This window comes from Colias philodice, chromosome 23 (assembly GCF_061535455.1).
Source record: "Colias philodice isolate Cphi_HAF_F1 chromosome 23, ilColPhil1 Martin Lab GWU primary, whole genome shotgun sequence".
In the NCBI taxonomy this organism is placed as follows: domain Eukaryota; kingdom Metazoa; phylum Arthropoda; class Insecta; order Lepidoptera; family Pieridae; genus Colias; species Colias philodice.
Window position 1 is genome coordinate 1520077 of NC_143108.1, and position 27826 is coordinate 1547902.

At 32.4% G+C, this 27826-nt stretch overlaps 1 long non-coding RNA gene across 1 annotated transcript in view; it reads left to right on the top strand.

Annotated features, from left to right (window-relative positions):
- Window positions 1–1778: 1778 nt before the first annotated feature.
- Window positions 1779–27826, top strand: part of LOC149477868 (uncharacterized) — a 395772-nt gene continuing 369724 nt past the window's right edge. The window contains exon 1 of the long non-coding RNA XR_016317485.1: window positions 1779–1898. This is a non-coding gene — a long non-coding RNA (uncharacterized LOC149477868). The remainder of the gene's footprint in view (window positions 1899–27826) is intronic.

Here is a 27826-nt window from a genome sequence, read left to right on the forward strand (position 1 = left end):
TTCGATTCTCGGTGGAGACGAAGAAAATAATGTCTCGGTCTGGCAGGACAAACAAGGCTGATCAGTGATCACCTACTTGTCCCTAAAAGAAAATCGATCAGTGAAACAGATGCATAATGCATTTGCCCCTTACCTCACTTGGAGACATAGGACTTCACTTTATTATATTACTAGACTTCCGCCCGCGGCTTTGCCCGCGTTTTCAAAGGAAAACCCGCATAGTTCCTGTTCCCGTGGGATTTCCGGGATAAAACCTATACTATGTGTTAATCCAAGTTACCCTCTATATGTGTGCTAAATTTCATTGTAATCGGTTCAGTAGTTTTTACGTGAAAGAGTAACAAACATCCATACATCCATACATCCTTACAAACTTTCGCCTTTATAATAGTATTAAGATTAAGATTAAGATATATTAGATATTAGATGGTCAAATCTATACTCACAATTTACATAAGCTTAAACTCAAACATTAAGTATTTCATAATTTAGAAACAGTATTTAATCGTCAAATTATCGAAATTAGTTTCGGAAAGCTTCTGTAGAAAAGAATTTAATTAGCAGTGAACTAGAAACTCTGATCGGCTACAGACTGCGAAATTTCATTTAGATTCTGGTCTTCGTAAAGCAGATAACTGCTGATTTTACGCTCAATTTAATTTCCTAGGCATCATTATCGTTAAGTTTTGTTCCCAAACACATAGCCTATTATTTTATTGTACATAAACCATCATCATTGAGCTTACTGTGGGACTAGGTCGATTTGTGTAATAATGTCCTATAATATTTATTTATTTATTTATTTATCTAGTCTAATAATAATCATGACTAATATATTCATACGATTTGAAAGAAAGAAGGAAAAATACGTTTAATCACAAATAAAAACAACCGACTTCAAACTTGCACTTGCAACATTTACAAATACAGACAAAAATGCTCATAAAATAAAAACTACTGGGCCTACCCGAATAAAATTTTTATGGGACCAATTCGACACCATCCCGCATCGAACAAAAAAAGAATCACGTAAATCGGTTCAGAAACCACGGAGTAATCGGTGTACATACATAAAAAAAAAACATACCGACCGAATTGATAACCTCCTCCTTTTTTTTGAAGTCGGTTAATAAATATATTCAAATATTAGTCTGTATTCGTGATTAGGTAGACTACTCAGCATTTGATTTCATGATTAACTTTTCATCAGGGGATAGATAGGAAGCTATAAAGTTATATAGGTTACTTTTTCCGCGGTGAAAATTCTCATTTCCTTGTGAATTTCCTTTCATCACGCAGGCAAAGCGGTGGGTAACAGCTAGTGTAATAATTATCATAGTCATGCTTTTCTGAATGCAAATCGTAAAACTAAATTTATAAAAAAAATTACTACTGTTTTCTCTCACACTAAAAACTCGAACACGATTAGACTAACGTAAATGTGACTTAGACAATGTACACACAAACGATATATTCTTCAAAGCTGTAAAATGATTCTCCGCTATACAGTAAAGCGAAGTGACGGTTTAATCCGCAAAACAAATTGAAACCGCGCTTTGCGGCTGACAATGACAAACATACGAGCTAATTACGGAAGACATTGATGCTGGCCCCTACTATACTGGTTTTTCTCGAAAGCAAATACGCTGGTAGTCGATCGAGATAGAAGTGAGGATGGAAAATAATATGTTAAATTGATTGTACTAATGATACAGGATATTGGAACGAAGTTCCTTATCGCGCGTTGTGAAGAGGGCTAGACGGAAAAAATTCTTACGAAAAGTTGTCACGACACTTTTCGCTAGAGTTGTAAGCAGTGCGGCGTGCGCGTGGTTCTCTGTCTGTCTCTCTCTAACTTAACACTTCGTTCCATCCGGATGTCCCTTGACATCGCTCAAGTTTTTTATTATACGTAAATATTGTAAGTGCCCAAGTAATTGCATTTTCGAATTAAATAAAATATATCTAATACTTTTTGTATGTCTAATGTGGTAACACAATCACAACAAAGTTTTCATTTAATATTTAAAAAAAGCATTGAAATTATCGTGTTTGCATTTAAGTAATTTGAAAAACAAATTAATGAAATTTGTTGCACCATGAAACATTTCTCGTGAGTTCTGTTCGAGTTTTTGTAGTTATGTATAAATAATGGTTGTTATTATGACACTAATACCATTTTCTCGTACATACACTAGTCATAGTAAATGTTTTAGATTATAACACTACTAAGTATTATCGTATCTAGGTTTTATTATATGTATAAGATAACTTTAGTTATAGTGAAGGAATAGGAATGTCAGCCAAATGTTATTTATATATATATTATATACTAGCGGTCCGCCCCGGCTTCGCCCGTGGTACATATTTACGTTTTCTCTACATAAAAACCATCCTCGTACTTCAAGGAATATAATAAAAAAAAATTATCGAAATCGGTTCAGCCATTCTCGAGTTATGCGCTTACCAACACATTTTGCGATTCATTTTTATATATAAGACTAGCGGTCCCCCCCGGCTTCGCCCGTGGTACATGTTTACGTTTTCTCTACATAAGAACCATCCTCGTACTTCAAGGAATATAATAAAAAAATAATTATCGAAATCGGTTCAGCCGTTCTCGAGTTATGCACTTACCAACACATTTTGCGATTCATTTTTATATATTATAAGAAGATTATATAAAAGGATTATTCCTTTGTTAAATTATGAACTTTAACAAGCTCTTCGAAGAATATTGATTTAGTATCGAAGTCACTTTCCGTAGCTGTGTGTCTGTAGGTATGCTTATTTTTTTATAGATAGAGTGCTTCAAGAGGAAGGTATAAGTATAGAATTTAATAAGCTTAAGAGAAACCAGGCGAAACCGGGGGTGAAAAGCTAGTACTGAATATAAATAATAAAATGTTATATTTGAAAACTGTTTATATTTGTTAGGAAACAAAACATAAAATAGGAATAATGGATCGAAATGGGGACCGGCAGCCGGGCGATAACCTAAAAGTCAGACTAAGCTGTAATACATACAACCTTTTATATTACATAGTAAATATATAACTTTTGCAATATAACTGTAGTTTCCCTTCAAACGTATAAACATTTGCAGTTGCCTTCCAGTTCCTCGTTTTAATTTATTTCTATTCCATCATAAACCTAAAACATTATACATTATGAATATAAATCATAATATAAATGTTTCTGCAAATATTTCGTAAAAAGGACACAATATTATGAAAGACCTATCTACCAATTAATTAATATAATATATTAAAAAACCTCGCCCTTCACCTGCACATTGTTCCTCTCCTTTTGGTCTTAGCGTGATGATACGTAGCCTGTAGCCTTCCTCGATAAATGGGCTATCTAAACAGTGAAAAAATTTTTCAAATCTGACCTATAGTTCCTTAGTTCCGCGTTCAAACTCTGCAGCTTTTTAATATTAAGTATAGATATTATTAAATACTAAATGTAAAAGAACCTTAATGTCTTGTTCATGAAATATCAGATTATATAGGTACACTAGCTGCTCCACGCGGTTTCACCCCCGTGGCTCCACTCCTGTTAGTCGTAGAGTGATGATATATAGCCTATAGCCATCCTCGATAAATAAGCTATCTAACACCGAAAGAATTTTTCAAATCGGACCAGTAGTTCCCGAGATTAGCGCGTTCAAACAAACAAACTCTTCAGCTTTATAATATTAGTATAGATTAGTATAGATATAATTACTCGTTTCTAAGTGAGTAATGACTACACCATATTTAACTGAAGCATATTATTGTTACATGCTACGTAACACTTATTGCAGTAATTTATCATTGGGATGATTATAAATGAACTTGTATATTCTGTTAAAATGAATAACAATATCTATATATTTTATGATATCTTCTATAAATATTAAGATACATGACTTTAAAGTATCATCAAAGTCCGTTCAGTGGTTTTCGCGTGAAAGAATAACAAACAAAAATACATGTAACATTCTGGCAAACTTACATGGCTTATAATAAATTATAATATCAGTCGAATAAGAAGTATAGGATAATATCCGAAATGACTGGATCAATTTGATGCGACTTTTATAATATGTATGACAAAGAATAACCCATACATTGTATCACACGGATTCATTATTCTTGACCACTTATTGTGTGATATTATGATCTTTTTAACCAACTTCAATATAACAAAGAGGTGTAATGTTTCTATCTTTCTAAGTTTATAATGGGCTATCTTCGGAAGTGCTGGTCCGATCATGAAAATTCAGTAACAGAAAGCTTCTAACTAGTAAAATAGACCATTTTTTATTCTGCACAAATTCAGGGTAAGCAGCTTGTAGAACATAATATGCTGATAATATGAACGAAGTCACGTGCGTTAACTAGTTGTTATAAACGGTACAAAACTCTTCTAAAAGAATCCAACAGTGAACTTTAAAATGTCAATTTCAAAACACAAATACAGTACCAACTTCAATTAACTTTTACTCAAGTTATGAAGTTTAATAAAAACTAGTTACAACTAGATACCAGATAATATCTCGGTCTTTGACGCTGTATCGAAAGTTATAATGACTTTCTTGGATATTTCTTAGTTGTAGATAAACAAAAGGGGACTTCTGAGAGTTGACCGCCTCGGAGGATGGCATCTTCATAGTACCTATTACTTCATAATATTATATACTGGTTTATTCCAGATTCGTCTGGATTGAACCGGTTAAAAACAAAAAAATGTATGTTTTTTTTTCTATAGCATTAAAATAAATAAAACATTTTTAAATAAACCTCGTGATGTGAAAAAATAGGTTATTAACAAAAAAATGAACACAATTTAATTCGATACTATACATATAATATATAATTCTTAATTAGAGTTGTTTTGATTATAAAAAATATACCTACATAAAATGTTAAAATATAAAACATTATTCAATTACAATATTTGTTTTAGAATTGATTACTTAAATCAACAGATGTTCTTGTGTAGCATTGATTTCTGATAACATGGATCGCCTCTGATAAAGTTTAAATTACTTAATACTTGCAAAGTTAAAACTTGGCCTTTACTTAATAGGAAGCTAAGAGTAAGAATGAGTTTTATTCCTCTCTAGGGATTAAATAATATTTAACAAAGACAATTTATTATAGACACTTTTTATGATTTACTTCTAGTCATATCCCATTTGTGTTTTATATAAGTCTGTTTTTTCTTATATCTATAGTTACTGAAGTTGAAACAAATTTCAATTAACATTGGCTGTGGCCACGGTAAACGAATTAAAAAGTTAAATAAATAAATAGCATTATTGCAAAATTATCTACCTATAATAATCATAATATAGGTGAAGGTAAGGACCTTCACCTATATTCCAATGCAATTTGACTTACAAAATGGCGTAACAACATCTTAACACCATCAAAAATCTTTTATCCATTACTCGGCTTACATAAAATAATATTGGCATCTATAAAAAACGATTTGTTCGTGAATCGTAATATAAATCAGTTATACGTATCCTCCCCTCCCTTTCCCCCCAAAATACATTTCTATCGTTGGTGTGAAGTGGCTATAAAAATGTTTTATGGACGTCGGTACATGTAAATTTGAATGTATTGCTCATATTTTGACAAACACTATTTATATTTTCTGTATTGGAACACACTTGAAGATATTGGATGTGTAAATTTTCACTCAAAAGTATTAAATGCTCGTGTAAAATGACGATATTAATGTAGTCAATGAAAAATATGAAAAAAATTGAAAAATGATAAAATACTAACATCTTCTTGCTTACAAACTGTTGGTGTAAAGAGGAAAGATGAAAGTGTGTTCCTGTGGTTTTTTCCGCGAGTGAATCCGCGAGACGTAGTAATATGAACTGAAAGAACTGAAAATTCTGTATGCATGGATGGACCGATTGATATACTTGTGCTATTATTTCTTATTGAAATAATTTGTATTTAAAATAAACAATAATGAGCTAATGTATACCTACATATAATTGTAGTTGTTAATCATTTTAAAGGCTACTTATAATCCATGTTACCACGCAAAAAGCTGAAGACTCCAACTACTATTCAAACATATCTATCACGAAGCTTTCTATCCCAAACACGTACATACAGTTTGCAAGAATTTTCAATAAGTCTACCATAATCAAAAACTTTTCTTCACGATTGTACCTGAGCTACAGTATTTATTATTTTATTATTGTTTCATCTCCTTTAGCAGTTGTATCGACGTCTATTATGTAGCTCCTAGACGATAATGAAGCATGACATGCCGTACTGCCATGCATGAATGATCGTTTAGATAATTGAAATAAATTACATGCAAAATATGTACTGGTAGCTTATTGGTTAACCTTCCTATTTCCTATCCTGTAAGTATGACATGCACGCATGATCGTCGAGATCGGTGTAGTCATGCAAAAGCTTAGTCTTTTCAACTCAAACTCAAACGTTTATATACTCAATTAGACGTCTCCTAGAAGTACTTTTGAAGTAACAGTCTTACCATTTACCACCGATTCGGAAAGCAGTTTCCACGGAGAAGAACCGACACAAATCGAGGCTGGAAACGAACTTACTGTATAAAATGCATGGTTAGCTTTTTGGATCACTCATGCAGTATGACAAGACAATGCATGTCATGCTTGCATGACCGTCTAGGAACCACTTTATACATCTTTCATTGTTCTGTTTGTTCGGTTTGTTTGTCACACGTTTTTATTTGGGAGTATTTTTTAAGCATTATCTTTAGGGATCAATTTACGAGCGTTTTATTTTAGCTGGTTTCGTTTTCATTGTTATTGTCTCATTTTTGTCACAAAAACATTTACTGGTGTATTTTATTTCGGTATTTGAACTCTAAAGGGATATTCTCAAAGCCCTGTGTTAATAATTACTGGCTATAAAGTGTAGCGGTAAGTGAGCGTTAAATTTTCCTTTCATATTTTTTATTAAATGTATTGTTAGTTAAATTAAGACATTTAAGTTTGTAAATATTTTCTCATCGACTGCATCATGATGCTTATTACAAAACCCTAGTTTATAAAAATAAAAAAAATAATTTCTGCATTTGTATCCAATAATATTTTTCATATCATTTATCATTTAACATTTTTTTTTATAACACAAGGACACAAAAATGATTAAAAACACTACCAAAATCTATAATATTAAAATGAATCGCAAAATGATGCGTGAGCCATTTCGAAAGTTTGAATGAGGTTTCCTTACTGTTTGTATCTGTATATTGTGGTTAAAGTTTCCTATCATGGCAGTTAAATGTGTACGTGGTTCAAATATTACCAGGCCTAATTAACTTGCCTGTTTCGGCTGTTAACTAGTTGGTTTGTGGAAATTAAGGGGATTATTTCTTGTTTGTGATTCGTATTTGATTAGGATTATTTTATGTGCTTTCCAGAGTTTAGTTGACATGATTTTAAAAAAGCAACTATGGAGTTTCTTGCCGGTTCTTCTCCATAGATACTGCTTTCCGAATCGGTGGTAAATGTTAAAAATGATATGACGAAAAGTGCTTTTATAAGAAGTCTAATTGAATAAATAAATGTTTGAGTTCGTTAATGTTTTTTTACAGATAATGTTGATCTGGACAATCAAACAGTGGTACTAATATTAAATACAGTTAGCTGATTCATGCAACTTTGTCTGTAATGAAATGGTGTTGTTTATACATTTTTAATTGATGATCCTATATTATTACCTCTGTATTCCGTCAATGGCATATTATTTAATAGTTCCTAATCAATTCATTTGATATAATTTTTAACACCTTTTTTCAATGACTCCGTACAGATTGTAATTGGTTCGATTCCCGATAGCAAATGAACTTTTAAGAATCTTTGAATGCATTTTCATTCTTTCAAAAATAATGAAAGCATTTCTTTGTGTAATTTTTTCTATCTATACTAATATTATAAAGCTGAAGAGTTTGCTTGTTTGAACGCACTAATCTCGGGAACTACTGGTCTGATTTGAAAAATTATTTCGTTGTTAGATAGCACATTTATCGAGGAAGGCTATAGACTATATATTATCTCGCTAAGGCCAACAGCGGAGCACTGCGGGTAAAACCGCGGAGCACAGCTAGTTCAACTATAAAAATACCTACTTAACAACAATTATCACGGAATCCCATCAGCGGAACAATTCCGAACTGTTCCGAAGCGTTGAAACCCACTTAATTACACCCGTTCAATCTACGTCGTTAAGGCACGGAACGATCTATCAAATTGTCTCATTACATTCTGCACGTAGGTACTACACTTTATAATGCTTTACCCTTTCCATTTTTCAATGGTAAACAGTTATTTCTGAAGCGATGGATGGTATTGGCTTGTAAGAATTATTGGAACTTTTTGTATTATTTATAGTACGTTTTTGGTTTTAAAAGAGCAATCGTTTCTTGTCGGCTCTTCTCTATATGTACTATGTAAGTATTATATTATTTATTTTGTGGATTCAAAAGCGTTTCTGAAGGCTTTTTAATTAAATGAATAAAAGTTTTGAGTTTAAGTTTATTAAATTGCGTCTATTGACAGAGTTGCATTCTAATTAAAACAATGCCAATCTACAGTAACAAATCTATGTATAACTAGCGGTCCGCCCCGGCTTCGCCCGTGGTACATATTTACGTTTTCTCTACATAAGAACCATCCTCGTACTTCAAGGAATATAATAAAAAAAGAATTATCGAAATCGGTTCAGCCGTTCTCGCTTACCAACACATTTTGCGATTCATTTTTATATATAAGATGAAATTCTAATAACTTATATCGACCACGGCTGATGATGATGATTCGGGAACAATATAAATACACAAAATCGAATACCTAAATTATTGTGTGATAGTGATGTTACTGTCTGTAAATAAAACCACGAGACAGCTAGTTCAATACACAAATCTATACATTTTCTCTATTTCCAAGAAAGTCTGATCCCGTTCACCACTTATAATGTCTCATACGTTGAGGTTGGCAAGGCAGTATCGATTTTCTCAAAGACACTGGCTTGATCAGCGTGCATGGTTGAATTATTATAGTCGTAGTGATTTGTGGCTACAATGCAATCAGTCGTAATATTATGTATAACTATTAATAGTTACTAATAATGTACATAGGTACAGATAATATATCTATACTATACTAATATTATAAAGCTGAAGAGTTTGTTTGAATGCGCTAATCTCAGGAACTACAGGTCCGATTTGGAAAATTATTTCAGTGTTTGATATCGAGGAGGGTTATAGGCTATATATTATTACGCTAAGGCCAACAGGAGCGGAGCAATGCGGATGAAACCGCGGGCACAGACAATGTATGAAAACTTTCGTCAAAAAGTATTGTGATATAATCATCCCCTATACGATATTACATGATATTATTTCTATAACAAAACAAAGAATGTATTAATTACAATAAAAGACAATGCTCTACAAAAACCTTACCTAAAAATGAACAAAAGAACATTTCAGTATATTTTAATAGCATCGTATCACATATTACCTTCATTGCTGCAAACACACGATTCTGAAACTCAAACCAAATGAATTGCGAACATGTGACGTGTTGAATTTGATGAAACTTTTACACTTTGACAATGCATGTTTGTGTCGTTAATGAGGTTGTACGATGATGTGAAGACTTCATTCAAATATATTACTTTTGGAATATCATTAAAGATACGATTGTTATTGTTAAATAATTCTTGAAATATTTATTACTTGTTTTTGCAATACTTGTATAAAATTTTTTTATGAATGTTTAACAATCATTTTAAAAAATTGTTCTAATTATCTAACATTTATAAGTGGTTTTAAAACTGTGTAATAATGTATTGGACGGATAACTTTTAACAAAGCATTGAAATATCGCAAAGTCAAATAAAGTCAATCCAAAAATTATATTTTTTTCAATTTTGGGAACCTATAACTACATATTATATATTTAAACAGTGTATTAACTGCCTTCATATGTTTGTATATTATCGTATAAATAATAAAATCTTAAAAACTTCTTTTGGGAGTCATTTTTAAGCTTATTAAAATTTATAATACGATAATAATTATAACATTCACGGACCAATTTATGAAACACTAGCGGTCCGCCCCGGCTTCGCCCGTGGTACATATTTCGCAATAAAAGGTAGTAGAAAGAACATATTCTTTCTCAGGGTCTAAAGACTATCTGTGCCAAATTTCATCAAAATCGGTCCAGTAGTTTATGCGTGAAAACCATACATACATACATACATACAAACAAACCTTTCCTCATAATATTAGTATAGATAGGTACACACTATGCTCACCAGGTTATTAAATAACTATTAATTACAATACAAAACGAACCCTTGCTCAAAACAAAGAGCTTGCAAGTACCGTATCCGGGAAAATCGCCAACTTTTCACAGAATTGGCCCCTAGATGCCCTCCGGTCCTTCAAGCCTCCATTTAGAGGTTTCCTCGCAAGGAATCCTTTGTAATACTAACTGTGAGCTAAGAAGCGATAGACTACCCTTTGATAGATGATATGTTTTGTCTTGAAGTTTGTTTGTCTACGTTCTTGAAGTTTTTTTGCGATTTATTGCGATTAAAAGGGATGTTATAACGAAATCGATTCAAGATAGTTTTTATACGAGATTTAAAACGTGATAAATATATAATTTAGGAGAATATTTATTTGATTGTTCAGGTCTACTACAGTATTTCAGCACAAATAAATTAAATAATGGTAGGTACACTGATTAATGCTAACTCAAAAGAGGTAACCTAACTTAGCTAGTAACTTAGACATAAAGAAAAATACTTTACTATAACTTATTAGTTAATGTACGATCTATTGCTATACGGCGTACGCCGATTTGCATTATATTCTAATTTGTGAAACGAAAAATAAGTTAACTTATCAATTGGCATTCTTGTCGCTACAAAACATTTGAAATTAATAGAACAAAAATAATTCATATAAACGATAATATTTAACTAATTTTAAAATGACTTTCACCCGTAACACGAGACACACTGGGACAAGCAGCGTAGTAGTTCTTTCGAGTTGGACAATCCTAAGATTAACCAGCTATTTTATGAAGCTCTTATACAGTGGAGTTAAAAAGAAACTAACTTTTATATTAGTAGTCTATAACTAACTTTTATATTAGTATTCCACAACAACACAACCAAACTTCATGTTCGGCAGTTTAACTTTTATGATATGGGTATCTATTTGAAAACTTTGATGGATAATAATAAAACTACGAGCGGAACGGGGGAAAAAATATTTTCACGAAGTACGAACGTAAGAAATTAAAGAAGTTGGCAGTAAAGTAGAGGAAAATAAACCGTTAAATGTTATTAGTAAAGTTAGTTGAATATGTAACATAGTTGTAACTTGTAACCCCTCTGAATAATAAATCAATCATTATTTGGGAAATAGTGGCTCAGTGGTTAAAGCTTTGATTATAATAAAAAGGATTTTAATGTGAACTTACATAATTCATCTACATAAGTATAAAATTGAGCTTTACTGTTTTAGTTTACATTGGAAAATAACTATTATATGAAAATAAAATTACAGTTTTGAATAAAAATTCAATTGTTGATTGTATAATATTCAAGATAACTTATTAAATCAAATCGAAAAACATATTTGTAAATCATAGTCAAAAATATTAAGCCCTATACAGCAAATGATTCCTCAAAAAACAACTAAAAATGTTATTTATGACTCTGCTATTACTCATTAATTTATTCAAACTATGTAGAATTTCTATATTTAACTGTGTCGTGTCTAAAAACTATTAACTCTATTTGCTGCATACGTAGATAACGGGCTCGTAGCGAACGACGATAAATGGAAGAGAGATTCGTATTGCTTTGTTGGCGATCCGGCTTAAGCGCGTGTAGACTTTAGTATTTTTAGACTTTCCTTATTTATTTTGTCAGCAAATTATTTTCTTGAAATAAAATTCAATACAAACATTACGAGATTAAAATGGTTTTAGCGTTTATAATTTTTTTATTTATTAAAGAAAATAAAATTATCAACCGGTAAGGTATTTTAATTCTGTAAACTTTTATTAAGCAAATCAAGAAATATCTATGAAATATATTTTGTAAAAAAGAAGCATTAGGTTAAGCTGTAAAATAAACCCGTAATAATAACACAGGTAAAATTAAGATTTATCATAATATTCCAACATCTTTTATCATTTTTATGCACAGTAAAATTGTATTACGTAGCGTTATATAAACAACCACAACACGCATCCATTTTGAAAACATAATTAAAAAGGGAGCTACGCAAAAATTCAATCTCCCACCAAATGACAAATTCAACACACGCAATAGACTACGGCCTATAAACTTGCCCGTCGACTTCGTTCGCAAATATTACAGCTCTCAGATGTGCCATAAAATCTTACTGAAGCGGACATACAGTATTGGAGAATTTATTTATTCAAACAACTCTACATTTATATCGAGAGTAACATTATAGTGATAGTAGTAACAAAAAAATCTGTGACTTAGGGTGTGTGTATTTTTCAATCCTTGATTAAAACTTATTCGTTGAATACCTAACGTATTAAACTACCTACCATTTGAAAAATGTATGACATTTTAATATTATCGTGTAATACTTTATTGGACGGATAAGTTTTAACCAAGGATTGAAAAATCAGCCCTTATTCCTTATTATGGCTGCCACACACTAATAACACCTAACAGATCCACCTGTACAGGTGCACCTGCATCTGCGCAGATACGTCGTAACTACATTATTGCTAAATAACACAATAAAATAATATCTTAAAATTTTACTAATTCAACTTAAAATTAATTTATTATAATAACACTAAATTAAGAAGTTTTTAATCCTGAATATCACCAGTATAATTCAAGATTACAGTCGCCGTACCATGTTGAAATGGGTTTGGATATTGTTTCACTTATTTCCCGGCTCCGATTCACGATGAAGCGTGAATTATGCTTTAAACTACTTTTTTTTTATATAGTTAGGTGGGCAAGCGAGCAGGCGGGTCACCTGATGGAAAGTGAAGCCCGCCGCCCATTAGCATTCGCGTTGTCAGGGGCACCGCGAATGTGTTGCCGGCCTTTAAGATGTTTATATGCCCTTTTTTTGAATATCTCCTTGTCGAAACACCTGAGATGGAAGTTCATTCCACAACGATCTTGTTCTTGGCAAAAAGTGCCGGGTGAATCGCACTGTACTAGATCGCCATGCATCCAGATGATGAGGATGATACTTAAGTTTGCTAGTTAATTTACTATTTTCTAATGAGAGTCTCTTTCTAAACTGGATATAATACTGCTGTCAGAAATCATGGTAACACGCTGGTCATCAACCCTTAGAAACTGAATAACTACTTATAAAAAAAATTAGTTGTCTGTAAAGTCGGTTTACTGACGATAGTAGAACGTGACAACGTCCGATTGTGCTTCTTTGTCGCTCGTTCCGCGCTCTCGCTTGCACTTCAAGCATTACATGGAACGCCTCAGAGCGAGGTAACGCCGCATGAGTCATGTTTTTTCGTGCGTGCATCCGGCTTTATCGAATTATAAGACGTTAAAAAATGTAGCAAAATTCTTGAAAGCAGTGTGTATTGTGTAAAGATGAGAAAATATATTCACCTACTGGGTTAAGAGGTTTTATTTGGTTTCAGAGCCCCTCGCCTGTTAACCTGTTTAGGAGCTTAAATAGGGCTGTCAACAACGGGAATCGAACTGGGGGAACAGAAACTCTTACCCTGATCAATATATAATAATAAATTAGTTATGTATTACAATTTGGCTAGATAAGAATTTATTAGAAAAAAAATATTATGATGATTGCGTGAAATTTTCTAACCGTTATTTTATTATTTACAATGTTTTCTTTACTGGCAGAAAACATTTCTCCCATTATCTTAATTTGACAAGAAAAATTATTAAAATAAACGTACATTAAATCCAGTATTTCATTAGGGGAGCTTAAATAAATAATTAAATATTTTTAAATTTTGTAAAGTTGGCAGCCCTATCCTTAAGTGTGAATTATGTATTTATTTATGTGTAAATATCCACTTATCACAGCGGTTACATTTATTTTACAATGTTGAAATTTGTTTATATTGTGATTGAGGTTTTAGGAGGGCTTAAGATATTTTGAGGTGTGAACTTTGGTATTTAATTAATTTTTAATAAAAAATTAAATAACTACTAAAATTAATACATTTTGGGTTACACAGGAGTTTCCTAGCTAGGAAGACAGAGCCGCACTGTAATTGTATTGTATTAATTGTTGTACTCTATAAACGTATTTATTTTAATTTTACCTTACCATAATATAGGAGAAAAACATTGAAACTATGAATAAAATCTACATACAAATTGCCCAATAATAATTATAATACGGCATTTACCTATACGTTATTAGCATTTGACTCTCAAGGCCCTTCTAAGGATATATCCTTCTCCTTTCCAATACAGAACTTCGCGACGGAATACTGGTTTCCACCCCTTCGTGGTCGAGATACCCCATGTGCGCACCAGGCGCTTCGAAAACAGTTTTTTAATAAAAACCGCGAAGATATGGAACTCCCTACCGCCATCCGTGTCTCCCATAGATAGTTACAATTTGGATCTATTCAAGGCCAAAGTGAATAGGCTTTACCTTACTGATCAGGCATGCTAACCTGAAAGACCGCATCTTCACTTACCATCAGGTGAGACGGCGGTCAAATGCCTGAGCAGTGTGTTAAAAAAAAAAAAAAACCTTCGTCAAATTATGATAAGTGGATTAGAAATTATACTAAAACATCCTTGTTCCTTATATACTTACAGATATACATACGGATTATAACTTAAATAATTGCAAAAGTAATTCTGTCTGTCTGTCTGTACCTATCTTCTTCACGCTACACCACCGAACCATAGCTAAACTAGCATAAATTCATTCATGTAATACTAAAGCGAAGTCGCACGCAGTAACTAGTATTCGTAATAAACGCAGAAATGGTTATAATAAACAAAATTATATTACCTCGCTTCCCTAACAAATGACTTGCGAAGTATAATTGGAGGGTCCATGTAATAAGCGACATATTTTTGTGTTAACGAAATTAGGGCATTTAGACCTACAAGTACGATTGTATAAGACACTGAAATGGCTGTACCAATTTGAGTGTGATTATTTATTCGAAAACATAAGCGTATAAAATGAATCGTAACTTAAAGAAATAAAGACTACTCTACGAGCTACGATTTTTTACATCATAGTATTTCATTTAATTGTTGATATCTTCTATCACCAATTTGAATATTGTCCTAAATTAAATCTTATAAAATAGGCAATTTACAAATGAATTTTAAACTTTAACATAACTGAAGACATCTATTATAAGTTCTTTACACATCAACATAATTCAGCCATTTTGCCAGTATCTACTATTGATTTATTTATTTTATTTATAATTGACTATCACTGTTAATAGTGATAGTCAATTATAGTAGTTAGTAGTAGTATACTATCACATATTATAAAGAAAAAGTATGTAAAAAGAAGCAGTATTATTTACAAAAAAAAATGCACAAACGGCGGCCTTATTGCTGAACAGCAATCTCTATACTATAATAGGTAATATGTACTTAGAGAAAACTTTTTCTTTTCACTTGCTCCACCCAGAATTTTCGCCATGACATCATTATCTGTCCAACACAAGCGTGAGATTAGGGACTGTTTCATTATATTTCGGGATTTCTTTTCGTGTCACGAAGGGACGTCCAGGCTTACCATGATGTCTTATAGTAGTATTATTTCCAGTTTGGGAAAAGGATGCCGCTAGACGACCTGTATAGCGCTGTCACTATTCCGCACTGGAAGTAGTACTGCTTTTTGCTCGGATGTGATTCTTTGCCCTAATATTGAATAATGTGTGAGGTTGGGTGAAAATACATGTGCATTGTTGAATGAATATATTGATTTGTGTACTGATAAGTAATTTTTAGGATTATACGTAATATGTGTAATGTTCAATATACGATTCATGACTCGATGAAAAAGCGCCTTTTTCAGGAGTCATCATCATGATCAGCCCATATATGTTCCCACTGCTGGGACATGCCTCCCTTAAGGGATCAGGCCAGTTTAAGTAGAACAAAAATTAAACAGATGATTTAGCCGGTGGCTTATTTTTACAATATTAACGGAAAACTATATTCGATTTTTGTATTCTTCACAAAATAAAGCCAAAACGAAATTTCGATCACTTCTAAACCTCTAATCTTAATTACATATAGGAATTAACCCGCTGATCCAATTCTTAAGGCGGCTACTCACGTTCCTGCCGCAGGGGCAATATTGGAACAATCTCGATTACACGGCAATGGAGCAATTTCAGCTGTACTCTAAATTGCCCCTGCTTGCCTATACACCTCACAATTAAGGCGCCAATTAAAGCCGGATATTCACATACCTGCCGCAGGAGCAATATTAGAACTATCTCGATTACACAGCGGTTGGAGCAACTTCAGCTGTTCTCTAAGTTGCCCTTGCTTGCCTATACACATCATAATTAAAGAGCCAATTAAAGCCGGCTGTTCACGTACCTGCCGCAGGGGCAATATTGGAACAATCTCGGTTGCACGGCAATGGAGCAATTTCAGCTGTACTCTAAATTGCCCATGCTTGCCTACACAATTAAGGAGCCAATTTAGGGTACAATTCCATTATTGCCCCTGCTGCAGGTACGTGAGTCGCCAGCTTTTGCTGATAGTAGGTACAGGAATAAATAGTAATTAGCAATTTTCTAAAGGGGATAGACAATAAAACTATTTTTACCAAACATTAAAGGAAAACCACGAGTTTCTGGGCAGTAATAACCTCTCAGTATTAATTGGTTTTGCCGTTGATTTTTATTCGCTCTAGTACTTTTATCTTCTTGTACAAATTAATTAAATCTTAATTAAATATTATTTGGAGCCCCGTGGGTCGTTAATGAAAATCTCTTTTATTTGTACTTGTTTTCGTTAGATTTTGTAATTAATTCATGTAAAGTTCAGTAGAAGGTTATTTTTTAAGGTACCTTCAGGTTGTGAAATAATTTAAAATATTACTATGATCGAATTGCCTAATCTTTTAATGATTTCTTATAATATACCTACTAGCTTTCCGCCCGCGGCTTCACCCGCGCAGTCAAAGAAAAACCCGCATAGTTGTAGTAGTCCCCGTTCACGTGGGATTTCCGGGATAAAACCTATCCTATGTCCCGGGGTAAAAAGTAGCCTATGTCCTTTCTCGGGTATCAAAATGTCTCTAAACCAAATTTCATGCAAATTGGTTCAGTAGTTAAGGTGTGATTGAGTAACAGACAGATAGACTGAGTTACTTTCGCATTTATAATATTAGTATGGATTTAGTATGTCTGTATAAACTATAAATGAGGCAGAATATTAATTATTAATTTATTATACTACCAGTATTATTAGTAAATAAATGATAATAATATTTTCTAGTAGATGTAGCCTAAACTATATTATGTTGCATGATACCTTTCATAAAAGTATCTCTTAAAGATTGTTTGAAATAAAACATGCGATGAAACGACGAAGTATTTGAATTCAAGTTTGCCGAGCTATTTCTGAATTGAAATGTGACGTAAGAGTTTGTACACATTGCATTTTAAAGTACTATAATATATAGTACTAGCTTTTCGCCCGCGGCTTCACCCGCGTTTTCAAAGAAAAACCCGCATAGTTCCCGTTCCCGTGGGATTTTCGGGATGAAACCTATCCTATGTGTTAATCCAAGTTACCCTCTATATGTGTGCTAAATTTCATTGTAATCAGTTCAGTAGTATTTGCGTGAAAGAGTAACAAACACACACACATCCTCACAAACTTTCGCATTTATAATATTATTAGTTGGATAAATATAGTCATATTGATATAGAAAATATGTATATTTAGTTTTATCAGAATTAACAAACATGCTTTTAAAATAATTCTGATTTTAGAATATAGTTTTGTAATAATATTGATATATAAAATATCTACTTATAAATGAAATTCCAGGGAGAAAATAGGTGCAAATGCAAATATTTTATGTTTGTCTTATTCATAGGGAGGTAGATGTTTTATGAATAAGTGCATAATTCGTACCTATTATTTTATATTAGTAAAAGGAATGGATTAAAATATCGTTAAAATTTAATGGTGTTTTATTTTAAATATAGCCTATATCTATACTAATATTATAAAGAGGTAAAGTTTGTAATTATGTATGTATTGTTTTCATGCATAAACCTCTAAACCGATTTTGATGAAATTTGGCACAGACAATCTTTAGACCCTGAGAAAGAACATAGGCTACCTTTTATTGCGAAATATGTACCACGGGCGAAGCCGGGGCGGACCGCTAGTTTTAATTAATATACTCCTTCCTATAGCTTTCCTCCGTTTATAATATATAAGTGTAGATTTAATGTGAAAGAAAATATTACTATTTAATTTGTCGTAGATGTATCGACCACCAAAAACTTGAAACTGCAAACATACCTTTTATAAACCTCCCCTTATAGACTTATAGCATATTTATAGCCCTGTAGAGGAAGCAGCGTCGTTACGGAGGTTCGATGTGCAAACATAAATCTAGACGAGCTGACAGCAACGGTGACTACGAAATTTCGATTATTTTGCTAGTGACATAGTTTTCGGTGTATATTTTTGTAGTATTGGTTGTGCTTATAAATATTGATGTATGTGCTTTTAAATTAGATTACTAGAGTAGATATTATAACAAGTTTCAATAGTCTATTCTGGTAAATGGAAACTGTCTCTAAAACGAAGTAAACACAATATCATTACTTAATTGATAACTATGTATGTAGAAGGTAAAATAAATATTGACTGTTACTCTAACTGCTAACACAATGAGAGCATTAAGAATTTAGTACAAAAATATTTTGAGACCTATAAAATGACATAGGGCAGGTTTTATTACAGAAATTTCACGGGAACGGGAACTATGCGTTTGTCTTTGACTACGCGGGCGAAGCCGCGGGTGAATAGCTAATGGTATATATACGTATATCTCGTATGTACAAGCTTCCTTTTATTTACCGCATACACTTACAGTTGCTTCTTCGAATTTAACTCTATTTAATTAAGAGTTTTAAAATAAAATAGGTACCCAATACTTAGAATCAGGAATTCGTAGAATTTTCATTCTGCTCATAGAAGAACTTTAAGAAAGTCTTAATCGTAAAGCACCATATTACAGGTAAAGATTTTATTATTATTTTTACAGAATTTTCTGCCCCAGCAGATGTTGTACTGCCATATTGCCCCTTTTTCGTACATTATCTACATAAGAAACTTATCTATGCCTTAACTCTTAAATCTTAAAACAAATCAAAATTGGTAGAGCGGTTCTCGAATTTTATATTATAGTGTTTAGAGATTTAGTTTTATTACATATATGATTTCGAATGCCTTTAAATTGTGAATCCATCTACTGCCTCTTTGACTTCAATTATATTTCAGACTAGCTGCTCCGCGCGGTTTCACCCCCGTGGCCCCACTCCTGTTGGTCGTAGCGTGATGATATAATATACTAATTTAGCCTATAACCTTACTCGATAAATGGACTTTTTAACACTGAAAGAATTTTTCAAATCGGACCAGTAGTTCCCGAGATTAGCGCGATCAAACAAACAAACTCTTCAACTTTATAAATAATAGTATTAGTATAGATTAATTTTGAATATTGATAGAGATAGAGCAAAATTTTTGAACACGTCATGCATTTTACAGTAGCGACGTATGATATCGAGTTTATTCTTAGAAATTCACTCTACCTAATTAACCGTGTAAAAGGAGACGCCATGTCTTGTATCAATAGTTGGTTGAAGTTTATTGAAAGTTCTGCATGATTGAATGGAGAATTGATAAATATATAGCCCGTGTTTGTCGATAAATAGTATGTTTTATATTCATTTGAGAGAAAGATCCACCTATTTATCAGTATCTAATAATATAAGATGCAATAATAGTAAAACATTATACAACAAATAAACATAATTTAAAATAATAATACAAATGTAAAGAGGAAATAAATAAAATAATAATTATAGAGAAAAAATGGGTATGTCTGTAAAGTCGGTTTACTGACGATAGTTGAACGTGACAACGTCCGATTGTGCTTCTTTGTCGCTCGTTCCGTGCTCTCGCTTGCACTTCAAGCCTTACATGGAACGCCTCAGAGCGAGATAACGCCGCATGAGTCATGTTTTTTTGTGCGTGCAGCCGGCTCTATCGAATTATAAGACGTTGTCACGTCAAAAATAAAGAAGGAATGGAAACGTTCAAGCTTTGTCAACAAAAGGACACTACCCTGCTTCTGCTGAAATGTAATATGATAGCTATTTATATGAATAAATCATAGAAATCTAAATAACAAGACACATAGAAGTGCTATAATGTCATAATTCGTATGAAAACCGCTGTCGCCAAAATCAACACATTCAAACCGAAAGCTAAACAGTACACACAAGTAAACTATGCCTTTTATTGGACCGCTTGATTTTAGTGAAAACTAACTTATCTATTAAATTAAGCTTTTGAATATGTATCCTAACGCACGAATTTACGGTTTATTTTAGAATAACATCCCTAAGTATATGAGACTTTTTGCTCCAATACGAACAAACGTGATAATAAGAATGAATGGTCGACTTTGTCATTCATTGTTATTTCGATTACTATGGTGACACTCGTAATACTTGTAAATATTCTATAATTTTAAGGAAAAACGGCATTATTTCTAAAAAAATATATTTTCCGATGAAATATTATTCCTTTATGAGTATAATTACAACTTGTGGAAGAATTTCCGCAATGGGAATTGCTGAAACACACCATGTATACACTCATACGTCTCCAGAGCAACTGAACAGTGACGAATGCACTGGTGATGTGCAAATCACCTGAGTGGCGACAAGGTCACGCACGCTTACGACTTCTAGTGTCTTGTTATTTAGATTTCTATGGAATAAATAAATAAAATCTAGTTCCTAGAGTCTAAAAGGTTGGGTAAGTAGTGCTCCTTTCTAAGTCAGTTTTAAGTAATCCTCAAGTATTAGACCCTTCAAATAACTATATTTTTTCATACTTGTTATTTACAGAAATTTAAAATTGCCTCGTTCACAGAACAGAACTAGCATAATGTAAACATACAATAATTGAATGGCACGTGACACACAGAAGAAGTGAATTTGCTTGCAGGAAATACCATACAACTTCCATACAAGATTAATGATATATATAAATCCTCTTTCACCGAACACTGTCATATGTATGCACAAACGTTCAAATAGTGTAGGAACGGCATTTACAAAGAGACAGTTTCAAAGCAAAATTGTAGGGGAAATACATTTTTAAATGTCGTGTACTGCAAGTTTAAGCGCTGTGACGTTGATGACGCCTCGGGTGGGATCTTTGAGTAAGGAAAACTGTCTGTACATTCAATAGTATATTGCATGTTTTGGGATTTTAAAACGGAATGGATCTGGCCCTAATGATATGATCGTTAAGTTTACAAGAGCTGTGCGTTCGTTCTATATTATGTAACGATGTATTATGCGGGTTTTGGTCTATGTGCACGTAGCTCGGTCCAGATGCGTGTAGCGCCATTTTCCTAGAGCTGCTTCGCGAAGCAATTGCTTCGAAAGACTGCTCAGGAATCTTAAACGTAAACTAACACTAATCGAATTTCCCATAATAATATTTTAAAGGAAATAAAACTCACTCATAATTTGGCCGTTTTAATATCGATAAAACTATTGTTCACCACTGAGCTCCCACTGCTCAATATAATATTACACAGGTTTTATCTTAAACTTACTAGGAGGGCCCTACTCATTTCAAAATTGTGTAAAATTTAGAAACGAAATAAACTATTTTTTTTTTATTACTTACTATAGTGAAATAGCCTACCACTCTAGTCTACGTTTAGCTGTTTCAGTAAAATATTCAACAAAATGTAACAATAAAACAAATTGGCCATTATTCCAAGTGGTTATCTCAGTCAAAGGTGAACGTGGTCATTAGATGAATTTTCTTTTACAAAATTGAAATCTCAAGGCCGATGGTCCTTCGAATATCTAATTGGATCCTGCCTTTACGACTGAAAGGAATTCTTATCTATTCCCATTTAAGGCTGTGTTCATAGTGTTATTTGAATTTATATTTATATTTATTTTTAAAACAAATTATATAATTAAAAAAATACGTGTGGCACTCGAGGACTGCCGCGGTAAAACTATTGCATAGCATCGCATCGCTGTGCCGGTTGGAGTGGGAAGTGTTAGGTTTTTTCGTTACGGAATTTTTACATTCGGTCACCGCGCTCAAAGTCTGAGATAAAAACTATGCAATAGCTTAAAAATTACGATTTCATTGATTAGGTACTTTATATAGTAGTTAGGTACATAACTGAAAATGTTGAAATTTGAAAGTAAAAAGTAATTGTGAATTAAAATAAATTTTTCATATAAATGCCTATAAACTCATCAGAAATGCATAATTATAATATGAAAACGTTACTAAAACATTATTTACAAATAATTATGTAAATTTCAAGGAAAGTGAAACCAAAGAATAAGGGATTTTTAAATTTCCTATAAGTTCTCTATATTATGACATAATCATGGTTTACTTTGTTATTTTTGTACAAAAGTTGTTAGCAAATCTGGCAGTTGTATGAAAAAAATCGATATCCTTGTGAACGAGCCTTTACGAAAAATGGACAATTTTCCGATACGAACAAAGAGGGCCCTGATGGTCCTGATTGTTATTGTATTAACAAAACAAATATCGAATAATCAAATAACATTTTGATTTTGCGGTAAATTAATGAGATATTCTATATTATAGAGGTTATATCGAAAGCTAAATAAAGCTCGATCGAAATGTTCGTACTCATATTCAGTTGTAAGAGTATTATAATAGGTATTTTACTATTTATATACTTTGGTATTACAGCAGGCCGAGACGAATGTCGGAGAATATAATAACGCTAAGGAATAGAAACTGCTATCGCTAATTATTGACATAAGCTCATGATTTTTTAGTTAAATTTTAATATTTTATTTTAAACAAATTTTATATGGATGAAAATTTTGTTCGTGGTAGACGTCGTCGTTGGTAGGGTGAACAATCCTTAGCAAAACATCATACGCTTATGTTAATTTGTATCGATAGCGGATTCTATTCCTTTTGCGTTTTGACGTTTGTCTCGGTGCTCAGGTATGAAGCAAAAAACGGTTAATAGTTAAATTTATGCTTTATAATAATAGTAATGGAGGCATATATAATTATACAACCTAAGATCATTAAACCAAACTTTTTATGTCATGTGTTATTTGACTTTTAGAAAACTTTTAAGTCGATATATTATACTAGCGGTCCGCCCCGGCTTCGCCCGTGGTACATGGCTTCGTTTTCTCTCCATAAGGACCATCTTGTATACTTGTAGATATAATATCAACAATGTATACAAACGTTGGTATTATTAAAAAATAAATAAATAAATCTTCGTACTTCAAGGAATATCATAAAAAAAGAATCATCGAAATCTGTTCAGCCGTTCTCGAGTTTTGCGTTTACCAACTCATTTAGCAATTTATTTTTATTATATAGATGCGTATGTGTACACATTTTCCTGTATCTTAAAGCCACACTAAGTACTGAATCCAAGAGGCGCTTGTCAATCTAATGGATTTGCGGATCAATATTTGGTCAGGCTTGCTGTAAGCTTGTGCAGCCTTGATCTTTGTAGGAGTAAATATTGTGTTTCAATTATAGGTGTGTGCTATCAACGATAATTAATATAGATGCAAATAATTCTATAAATAAATATAGAAATAATGTTTATTGAATACGACACGCCAATAAAAAGCAAAAACAAAAAGGATGTGTTTGTAGTTTGAAATAACTGCGTAGTTAGTAATACTTGATTAATTGATGTAACGATTTCACTTTAAGTAGTAAGTAGGGATATTATTTCCCGACGTAGATTTATTTTTTAGCATAAAACCTGGCATGGTCGCTATTTTGTTATTGATTAAAAAGTATAATATTATTTTTGAATATTCTTACAAAAAAGTTCAATTTTAACATACCTATTATTTATTTATTTAACACTTTATTACACATATTATTTTTATAAAATTTAAAAGTAACTAAATCTAAATCTCATAGTTTCAGCTTAAATATGTGTAACGGGGCGGAGACGACCCCTTAGGCAAAGGACAAGTGTTTGCTGTATAAAAGGAGGCATCATATTATAGATTGTAAGTACAATTGAAAAGAAACTTAGTTGTATGAATAAATATTTGAGTTTGAGTCTAATTGCCTAGACTTTTTAAATATTTACTAAAGTTCGTAAAAGGTTCAGTGATTGTTAAAAATTTGGAAATACCCTTAAGACGTCATTTCTGCTTATTTCGTCACAATGTGTGTAGAGTTTGTAAGAAAATAAATGGCTAACCGAAAATGTATATTTTCGATTGAGTAAGAAAAAGCAAAATGGAGGTTTTTCTGTCACTATAGTGCATATTTTTATAACCATAGTTCGGTTTTGTATCTTCAATTTTATAAAAAAGCCTCTGGATGAAAATAGGAAAAACTTAGTAATTTAAGATGATTTAAATCGCTTGCAATCTCAGATAAAAAAAGGCTTGGGCCCATGTAACCCTAACCATAACCGCGTAGACTTATTAAAATTGACACCATACCTACCTGTAAAGCTGCAATATGAATTTTGTTCTATAATAACTCGATAAAAATAGATATTATAAACACCTGTTTAAAATATGTTGTGGGACAAAGTTAATTTCACAAGCTTCCCAAAATACTACCAATAAGAATCAAACTACCTTCTACACGTAATAATTAAGAAAAACGTACATATCCGGTGGCTTAGTACAAGCAAAAACCACCCTTATTACAAGTTAATTAAAACTATACGTATTAGAATCTACGAAGCGAATATCTTCCACCGAAAACGGCCGAAACGCCAAACGGAAGAGATAAACTTTGCACATAAATCGGCGACGTCGCACGATCGCGATAAGGTGGCCGGCTGTTACACCGAATTATAAGAGATAATGGTAATAGAATTAGTGGGAAATTAAAGTAGTATGTGATCATTTGATACGTTGTAATACAAGGCTGTATAATTAGTGTTGTAACCATAGGTTGTAACACTGAAATGGAATTCAAAATTGTAAGAGTGTTAGTAGAAAATAAAAATGTATTTCGCTTTATGTTGCTCGTTGTAACGTAAGGTTAAAATTCTAGTAGTGACTATCCACTTTACAGGGTGGTACAGATTTTATGTAAAATCAAAGAAAGAAGGAGTGTTTTATTAGATGCTGATACTTTATCTGATAATGTATGAAAAATACGTAAATTATTGGCAAAAAGATTATCAGGGACATTCAATTAGCAAGCGGGGAACAAGCCCTAAGTAATGTAAAAAAGTACAGTTCGATTCAAACTTAAGGGCGGTTCGGAAGTTAGGTGCAGGTGCGATTGCGGGTGCACACAGGTCCCTTAACGTCCCGCTAATACCTAAACTTGTTTTCTGCGCATCGGATCGTACGATGTTCCGAGCCGACATTCAGTTTGAATCGTTCTGTACACTTACCAGTTAATCTTAGCTAAGAAATCTTGTATACTCTTCGTGTTTTCTCCTTATAATTATTAATTATGTACATGTAAATCCTTTAAAACCATACTAAATTCTGTAGGTACATTGTGACAGACAGTCGTTCCTCAACGTAGAGTCGCTTGACACCGGAATCTAGCAGTTTATGGTAATGGGATTAGTAGATTTCCATGTTTTACGGTTCTATACATTTAGAAATATCCTTGAAACTTCTTTTTGATTCGATTATATTGTATGGAAGTCAGGTCGTTTGTTAGTTTGGAGAAATGATGAGGTTTGTAACAAGAATAAGTGTATGAAGATGTAGAGCCATAGTATATAAATATGCTGTTAAAACTAGATGTAATTTTGTTAGGTTCGAGAAATGATGAGGCTTGTAGTAATAATGAGTTTATTAAGATATGAATATATAATTTATTTTATGAGATAAATAAAGTTCTTTAAACCGAATAACCATAGTATAATTAATATGCTGTTAAAATTAGACGTAGTTTTGCAACTTGGTACCTATTACATATATATCATTTACCTGATATATTTTGTAGAATCGAGCCTTTTATACAATATTTACTTCAAAAATGTTTATAGTTTTACTACTTAAAACTGAAGAAAGACTTTTAATGTACTTAAAACTAGAACAAAAGTTTAAATCCCAGGCAAGAGTTGGAGACTACTTAGAGGAAAATAATACATTATTTTCTTTAAGGACATTTATATGTCCCATCTAATAAAATCGGTAACAGATTTCAATATAGACATCTGGCAATACCATTCGTTTACCATTCTCGTACCATAAAATTGTCAACAGGACCTAAATGTTCATACATTCACACCAAAAAGCAAGGCACAAGGCCATTACTGCATCCAGACTCACCCAGGTGTATCTAAAAGCAGCCATATTTTAAGAGCATTATACTTTCATCGCGAAAATATTCTCTTTACGTTGAAGTGAGTATAATATTGAAAGCGTTGGTACAGCGCAAACCTTTGTCATCATAAAGATCTCTCTAAAAACTGGAGCTCTGTGTGGTATAAGTTAAAGTGAAGAGCGGATTTTATTATAATAAAATGACGGAAAAACATACCTTCGGTGCTAAAGTACTTCATAAAAGTAATCTATTTTCAAATCTTTGCATTAATTAGATACGTATCACTTACTTAATATACATTATTTTGAACAAAAGGAAACTGTGTCTTTAGCTATTCCGGTATCTTTGACCTATCCGCCAGCCGTGCAAATCATTGGAATGCTACCCATAAGACTAAAATATCAAGTTTTGAGTTCATTTCTGCTACTTTTTCATAATATTATCTATTTTTATATAAATTGGACCATTTTTCTATTGCAATAGTGTGTGACAACATATATACGTACCTTTTCTTAAAAAAATATTGAATATTAAATCGCCTTTGCTTATAAATTAGACCACTTTTTAGTTGGAATTGGCGACGAGCCCCAACTTTTAAATCACGACGAGGCTGCCAATCGGGAGTTTTTATTTTACCTCCCCGATGGCTGAGACTGTATAACTCTTTATTAGTACAATAACGGGTAGAAAATCGTGAAAATTGGAATCTTCGTGAGGACTGGATACAATGCTCATAAATTTTAAAAATACATACCTAGATTGCAAATTTTTTTTAAACTTTCCATTTAGGTATTAAAATATAGGTATTTATTTGATTATTTTAAGCGAAAATGGTTCACTTGAAAAAAAATGTACAAATCCATTTTAGGTAGGTATTCACAAGAACCTATAAGTTTTAACTCTCACATATTAAGAGACATGAATTTTGAACTAATCTCGAAAGTCAAAAATAATGTAATGAAATATTTATTAAAATATTGACTTAAAAGCTACGACACAAACATATTACAACGGGGATAAGCCTCTAAGGGACAAAATTTGGGTAGACTTATATTAATGTAAGCAAGAAAGAAGATAAAAATGTTTTTATCTTCACATACGACATATACCCAAACGGTTTATATATCAAACTTATATATATTATGAAAAACCAAGTTTATTTACTACCATACTCACAAATCTAAGAATACAAAAAAGAACGTGTGCCC